At 39.2% G+C, this 8,350-nt stretch overlaps 1 non-coding gene and 1 pseudogene across 1 annotated transcript; one reads left to right on the forward strand and one right to left on the reverse strand.

Annotated features, from left to right (window-relative positions):
• Positions 1-5,043: 5,043 nt before the first annotated feature.
• Positions 5,044-5,422, reverse strand: LOC124977910 (60S ribosomal protein L35-like; annotated as a pseudogene).
• A 2,448-nt stretch (positions 5,423-7,870) lies between these two features.
• Positions 7,871-7,981, forward strand: LOC124978330 (U6 spliceosomal RNA). Its single transcript, XR_007107367.1, has one exon. It is a non-coding gene; the product is annotated as a U6 spliceosomal RNA (small nuclear RNA).
• The last annotated feature ends 369 nt before the right edge of the window (positions 7,982-8,350 follow it).

The following is an 8,350-nucleotide window of genomic DNA, read 5'->3' on the forward strand; positions in this document are numbered from 1 at the left end:
TGTTAATAAGAAGTAATTTGTGCCTCAGCAAAGTTCAGCCCTGAGTTAGTGGGTGATGCAGGTTTCGGAAGCAACTTAAGGTCCATGCAGACCACCCAACCTCCAGGCTTCTGCCCAGAGAGGAAAAGGGCATAGGAAAGCATGTCAGCCCAATGCTCTGACTTTTGAAAAGTGGAGCCTTGGGTAAAAGCTACTGGCACAATTAGTTCTGAGTTGGATGTGGAAAAAAACAGTGCAAACTGTCATACCTTTAAAAGAAACACACACACAGAGCTACATAGCTGTATTCATAAATTAGATCAGTACCTAACTGACATCTAATAAATATAACAACTCAACCATCATATTAAGTACCTGCTTACTATATATTTTGCATTTGCATGAACACAAATAGTTCTTATTTGAATACAACAAACACTAGTATTTGTCAATTTTGTATGCTTTTTATACCTCAAGAAACAAATAGTATCTAGCACTTTGTTCCACAATAGTTTCAGAGCTTCTCAAACCCTCCTGTTCTGCCTATCTTCTCCTGGACCAATGCTCTGAGACCCTCCAAAGAGTCTTAAAAAAATAAATAAATAAATAAATAAATAAATAAATAAATAAAATATATATATATTTGTCAATGGACCTTTATTTTACATGGTGCTGAGAACCCAGTGCCTCACACTTGCTAGGCAAGCACTCTACCACTGAGCCACAACTCCAGCCTTCAAAGTGTCTTTATGAGCCTTCCCTCACTCACAAATATCAGGACCCTATGCTTAGCATCTTGCGTTTCCTCCTAGCCTTGAAAGAGTTATCTCTAATCTTTAAGACTACTCCTTGCACTTAGACATTAGATGTCACCTTCTGTTACAGATCCTAAAAAGTCTCCCCTCCCTCCAACCCCACTTCCTGCACCCTCCAAACATTCTCAATCTTCTGCCCCTCTTAAACTTATTCCTGCACCCTCTTCCCTATCCCATTTGCTGACTTGTATCCTTTTTGAAATTAGAATAGAAAAAAAATTACCAAGCTATTGTCCTCTTGCTGTTAAGTTCTTACAGCTGTGGTGATACCTGCAGATACTCCTCTTTCCAGGTACCTTGACACAGCCCCAACCACCCCTCCAAAATACATAAACTCTGGGTGCCATCTCTACCCTGCACTGAGACCTTTTACTCAAATTTACCAAAATGTCTTTCAAGCCAAATTCAATGAAGTTGTTTTTGTTGTTGTTTTTGTGGTGCTGGGGATCAAACTCAGAGCCTGACACATGCTAGGAAAGTGTTCTAACACTGAGTCACATCCCCAGTCCTCCAGGAAGTTTTAGTCATTCCTCGAAGTTGTGTTTGATGGGACACACCTGTAGTCCCAGTTACCATGGAGGCTGAAGCAAGAGGATGGCTTAAGCCCAGGAGTTCCAGGCCATCCTGGGCAACACAGTGAGACCCTGTCACAAAAAATAAGAATTGTTCTTCTTACTCAACCTCTCTATAGCATTTGACACCAAGAGTTTTCATCTTCCAAAAATTCTACCAGTCTTGGTTTCTGCCACACTGTACTATCCAACTTTCTCTGAGTTCTCACTGTTCCTTTGATTCCTTTGATAAAACCTATTTTCTTCCCCATTCCTAAAGATCTGTTGGTCCCTCTGCCTCTCCATTCATGCCTGCTTCTCAGTTGGTTCATTCTTCCCTTTGAATCCCAAATATCACTCAGGCATTTATTCTGACTGCTGGCTGAATATATTAAATATATTTAAAATAATGATAAAGGTTATCTTTAAACACAGGCCTAGTTCTTCCCATTTTACAGTGTTTTCATCATCTCATTTCCTCATAAAGAGCAATTACAACCCCAACTTAATAAGTACGGACACTGGAGTTGAAATAATCAAGATCAGCTGTGTGTGATCACCTACCTACCCCCCACCTAATTCTAGCCACTAGGGAGGCTGAGGCAGGAGGATCACAGGTTCAAATCCAGCCTCAGCAACTTAATGAGGCTGTAAGCAACCTAGTGAGACTGTATTTCAATATAAAAAAAATAAAAATAAAAAGGGCTGGGGATGTGGCTCAGTGGTTAAGCAACCCTAGGTTCAATACCTGGTAGTTAGGGAGAGAGAGAGAGAGAAAACTAAACTAATCTTGCACCACAAAAATCACTTTTATTCCCACTTTTCTCATTTCTATTAGTGGCAGAAAATATCTCAATTTTCAGACAGAAACCTTATGCTAGTTTTAATTCCCTTCTCTCCCCCTGCCACTTTTCCTCTTATTTCTATTTCTAACTGATCAAGACATTCTTCTATGTATCTCAGGTTTCCTTCTTTCTTAGGGTCTGCCATTTTATATTATCCACACAACCTCGTTCTTATCTAGTTAACAAGCTGGCTGTTGTTACCCAGACTTGGCTTACCTCCTACCACTGGCTATTCCTGTTTGTTAACCATAGATCAACTTTGTACTGTCAGTTCAAAAACAACTTTCATACTGCACTTTTAGTTTATAAGATGAGAATGACACATTTTTTTAAAACTATATTTGTCTCCTGAAAGCTTTCACTTAAATTCTTTTCAATTAAAATGACCCAATAGTTACACTAACCCAGTCATTTACTACCCCTTACCATATTCCCAAAATATGGTGATTGTGCCAGTGCCAAGCCACAGAAAGAACAATGCGACACGACCTCTGTCCTCAGAGTCTATGTGATCTGAAAAGAAATGTACCCACATGGCCCATGAAAAGGTATAATTAAGTTTAAAACTACATCGAGTGCTGACCTTTGCCAGGTGCTGTAGGAGTGGTAGCACAGGTAACACAGAGCCAGCCATTGAGGCTATGGTGGACCAAAATATGGGATTTCTCCTGCCTGCTCAGTTTTCATGAGATTCCTAGACTGGCAGTCACAGTATCCTTTGGATTCTAGGCCTGAGCCCCTACAGGGGATGGGCAGGGTACTGACTGACAGAGTTGTTCTAGGAGCAATGAAGGAACTGTGTAAGGTAAAGAAGGTGAAAAGCAGAGGGACCCTGGGGTCAGAAACGAGACTAGAAGGGTGAGAGCTGGGCAAAAAGAATGCTAATCTGGTGGCTTGGTATAAGGAGAAAAAGATCAAGCAAGGATAGTAAATATAACTATAAACTAAAGAAAACCCTCAAAATACATTGCACAATGTCTCAAAATACAGTAAATGCTTGGTGAAACTTGTTCAACTTTTTATTAGAGTAAGTACTGACAGGCACAAAAAAGAGAATAAGCACTCATAATAGAACTGCTATCAACATTTTTGATATACCTATTTTCATCAAATAGACTCCCACTGTAGAATAAGAACAGAGTTCTGTAAATGCATGTGCCTCAAAATATGGCAAAATCAAATTTGAAGTTTCCTTCAGAATGTTATTTATAAAGGTAAATACATTGAATATGGCTAACATGGCAAGTCATTTAAGTCAAGGAATATATCAAATTTCTGCTATATGGTAGGCCCTGAGACCTGATTTCTAATACAGACAGTCCCAACTTATGATGTTTCAGTTTAGGATTATTTTAGTTTACAATGATAAGTAATGTGCATTCAGTAGATTACCATACTTCAAATTTTGAATTTTGATATTTTCCCTGGCTAGCAATATGCCATTCTTCCATGCTTTCTCATATGGCTGGACAGTGATGGCAAGCTACCTGTCCCGTTTGGCCACATGATCAGGAGGGTAAACAACCAGTGTGCTATAGTGTACTTTGTTGCCAGCAATTTGAGGCTTCTTTTGTTTTGTTTTTCTTATTTTTTTTAAGTTCTAGGAATTCAACTCAAGGTCTTGTGCATGCTAGGCAAGTACTCTACCACTGAGCTATATACCCAGCCCACCAGCAACTTTTGGATATGGTATTTTGTGGTTTTGCATCCATTATTTATACAACATGCCCATCTGTATAGATATACATGAGCTATTCATGTGGCTATAAAATAAGCTTTGCACTGGATGATTTTACCCAACTATGTGACATGTGTTTTGAGTACATTTAAGATCTGTTAGGTTAAGCTATGATGTACAGTAGGTTAAGTGTATCAAATGCAATTTTTATTTAACAATGTTTTCAACTTTTGATGGGTTAATCAGAACAAAACTCAATGGCAAATTGAGAAGCATCTGTATTCTTGTTTTGTTATGTACCAGGTTATTCATAGTGATTTCTGAGTAATACCAAGGAGTGGTTGAGGATGTACTGGTAAATCCAGAACCCCAGTGTTGGCTGACATGTAGTCTAAAGGCCAATCCTTCCTGTGGTTTTTGACAAACAGCCATTGGAAGTAAAAGGCATTTTCTCAACATACAAGGACTTTCCTATGAGCACCATCAGTCCCCATTCTGACCTCAAGTCTTCAGGGATATGAAAACTTATTCCTCATTGTAAAAGACATACCCCCAGCATGTGCAGTTCCACATGTCTGTGGGTTTAAAAAGCAACAGGATCTTGTCCTCTTCCCATCAGAAATCAATAAAAAGACCTTATCCAAATACCCATACACCCCAAAGAGGGGTCCAAGAGAGAAAAATCCAGAAGATGAACACAGATGAGAACGGAAAGAGGCTGAGAAGCCTGTGGCTTGAGCAGTCAGAGCTGAGGATGCACACAAAGAAGCAGGAGACTCCAATGATTCTAAAAAGGGTAAAAGGTGAAAAGGCTAAGGAAGCAGAGAGGGCTAAGGAAGCTGAAGTTGAGGAGGCTGAGGCAGTGAGGCTCCTGCAAGAAGAGGAGGGTGGGGAGCCGAGTTTGGCTGGGAAGGGGGATTTTGCTGTTTACAGGAAGGTAGACCCAAAAGTTAGGTCCAAATGTGCCTGTTCAGATGCCATTGATCTCAAACCTGCCTGTCTCTTCAGCAAATGAATTTAAACAAGAGGGCCCATGTAAACAAGCTTCACAGAACAGCTCCTGCTTCCTCTGACTCATTCGAATTTCCAAGCATAAAATACAGTAGTGATTTCACGTTTAACACCCCCCCCACCCCACCCCACCCCAGTTTTCTTGTTTTCTTGTGCCATTACACTCAGGCTTTGACCACGTACTTGCGCAGAGGGTACAGCCGCTCTTTCCGCTGCCGCTTCTTTGTCTTTAGGTTCTCCTCGTGCTTGTTGAGCCAGCGGCGCCTAGCTCGTGTCTTCTTGGGCCGTACGTCCAGGGGTTTGTACTTCTTGCCCTTGTAGAATTTCCTGAGGTTTTCTGAGTCTGGTTAATGACAGTAAGAACACGGGCGATGGATTTGCGGACAACTCGGATCTTAGAGAGCTTAGACGCCGCACCGCCTGTCACTTTGGCAACGCGGAGTTGGGACAGCTCTACTTTCAGGTCGTTCAGCTGTTTCAGCAGTTCTTCTTTCTTCTTGCCGCGAAGGTCCCGAGCCTTAATCTTGGCCATAGCTGCACCGTCCACCGTTACCGGAGCCGAGGGAAAGAGGAAGAGGCCACATTTAACCTCTTTATGTTGCAAATAAGTAGCAGGTCATATAAGTGCAAATAAGTATGGTAGCACACGCCTGTAATCCCAGCAACTGGGGAGGCTGAGGCAGGAGGATCTTGAGTTCAAAGCTAGCCTCAACAATGGTGAGGTGCTAAGCAACTCAGTGAGACCCTGTCTCTAAATAAAATACAAAATAGGTTTGGGGGTGTGACTCAGTGGTTGAATTTAATTCCTGGTACCCTCCCCCCAAAAAAAACTTGTTATGAAAATGAAGCATTTTGACAAATAACTATCAGATTTAGTGTGCTAAATTAAAATCTAAAACCCGAGCCTAGTTCAGTAGCACATGCCCATAATCCCAGTGACTCAGGAAACCGATGCAGGAGGATTAAAAATCCTCCTGTGCTACCGTACCTGGCTCATAACAAGTTTTAAGGTAAATTATTCTGTATACTATGCTCGTAACGCCAGGGGTTATTATAAAAAATCAAAAAAAGGACAAGAGCCATGACCTGCTACAGCCTCAGCAACTTGGCAAGACCCTGTCTCAAAATAAAAAATAAAAAGGGCAGGGGATGTAGCTCAGCGGTAAAGCATCCCTGGGTTCAGTCCCCAGTACCAAATAAATAAATAAATAAATAAAATCTGTATGTTGGAGATGGCTGTTTTAGGAAGATATTTCAACTGATTGATAATTCACCTATGAGACAGAGTTCTACAAAATAATCATCAGGCAAAATAAAATAACTACCCTTCTATGACTCTAAAAATTATATAAAATAGGTTTTAGATTGCACTTTTTGATCTGGACATAATTAAATCTATGTAAGGTTTGTAAGCACTTACCCCAAATTTAAGGTAAAGGTAGTTTCCAACTAATTGTTTAAATTGCACATCTGCTCATTAAAGCAAATTAGTGTTTTCTGTTACTGATACCAAAAGGCTGAGTTACCTAGTACTAAATTTCAATTCCATCTGGATTGTTTATTATACAGGCCTCAAACTCAGGAGCAGCTACCCTATATCATTATATCCCATTATATGTTATCTCAGTATAATTTTATAAATTATATGTACAACAAAAGATGGATTATCTGATATCACTCTAACTCATTCTAATTTTATAAATTATATATACAACAAAAGCCAGATTATCTGTCATTGTCCTAAGAAGTTCATGGAATTAGTATCTTTGATATCATCCCAAAATAAATCTTTGTGCAAACTGGCTGCTAATATTTAAATTCAACCAGTGTCAACACATTTTGAAGATGTCTCAAAAATCTTTAGATAAGCCAAATAAGCCAATAAATAAATAAATAAAGCGAGCATTCTCTAAACCTTCAACAACAAAAGAGAGAGAGAAAGAAGAAAATCTTCAAGATTCACAAGAAATGCCTTTTATAAAAAAATAAAATTTGGAGCTGGGGTTGTTGTGGCTCAGTGGTAGAGTGCTTGCCCAGCACATGTGAGACACTGGGTTCAATCCTCAGCACAACATAAAAATAAATTAATTAATTTAATTAAATAAAGGTATCGTGTAAAATAAAATAAAATTTGATTTAGGATACTGGACTTTTGTGTTTTATGCAAAGGATACATTCCTAAAGCCTTTAATAATTTAAAATATTTATTCAAGACAGAGTCTGAGAAAGTCTTCATTTTTTGCTTATCCACTAAAAAAGAAATGCCATATAGCAATACTGAAATGCAGTTTACAATTTTCTAAGTCAACCACTTTTGGAATATATGGTTCTTGATAATTTTTTAATTTGGGAGGATTGTCAGTGTTTTAAACTTTGAATAGAAAGTACGATTTAAGAAGCTGGGTGCAGGGGTACACACCCGTAAGCCCAGTTACTCAGCAGTCTCAGACAGGAGGATCACAAATTTGAGGTCAGCTTAGGCAACTAAGCAATACTGTATCTCAATGGGGCTGGGGTTGTGGTACAGCCCTTCCCAACACATGTGAGGCACTGGGTTCGATCCTCAGCATAAAAATAAATAAATAAAGCAAAGGTATTGTTCTCTATCTACAACTAAAAATATATATTTTTAAAAAAGACTGTCTCAAAGTAAAATTTCAAAAAAGTGCTAAGGATGTAGCTCAGTGCTCACCTAGTATGTGCAAGGCCCTGGTTAAATCCCCAATACCACACACATAAAAAGAAAGTATGACTTAATATACATATGTTAGCTGTAGTTAATGTATATTATAAACTTGAAAAGGGTGGGGTTGGTGTTGTGGCTCAGTGGTAGAGTGCTCGCCCAGCACATGTGAGGCACTGGGGGTGCTGGGTTCGATCCTCAGCACCACATAAAAATAAATTTAAAAAATAATAATAACAGGAGGTGGAGTAAAATAAAATTAATTAAAATTTTTTAACTTTGAAAAGTGTTCAGAAAATAAATTTTAAGTGCTCGCTCGCTTCGGCAGTACATATACTAAAATTGTAACGATACAGAGAAGATTAGCATGGCCCCTGCGCAAGGATGACACGCAAATTCGTGAAGCGTCCCATATTTTTATGATATCGCTAATAAGTGGATGATGACACATAATGGGGGGTGGGAGGGGTTAGTGTTAGGGTTAGAGTTAGGGTTAGGGAGGGGGGCAAGAGTGGAGGAAGGAAGAACTGTTTAGAGGGAAAAGAGGGGTGGGAGGGGTGGGGGGAAGGGAAAAAATAACAGAATGAATCAACCAACATTACCCTATGTAAATTTATGATTACACAATGGTATGCCTTTACGCCATGTACAAACAGAGAAACAACATGTATCCCATTTGTTTGCAATAAAAAAAATAAAAAATAAAAAATAAATCAATTTTAAGTATTCTCACCACAAAAAAACAATTATAAATATGGGGCTGGGGGTGTAACTCAGTGATATAGCAC

This window comes from Sciurus carolinensis, chromosome 2, assembly GCF_902686445.1.
Source record: "Sciurus carolinensis chromosome 2, mSciCar1.2, whole genome shotgun sequence".
Taxonomy (NCBI): domain Eukaryota; kingdom Metazoa; phylum Chordata; class Mammalia; order Rodentia; family Sciuridae; genus Sciurus; species Sciurus carolinensis.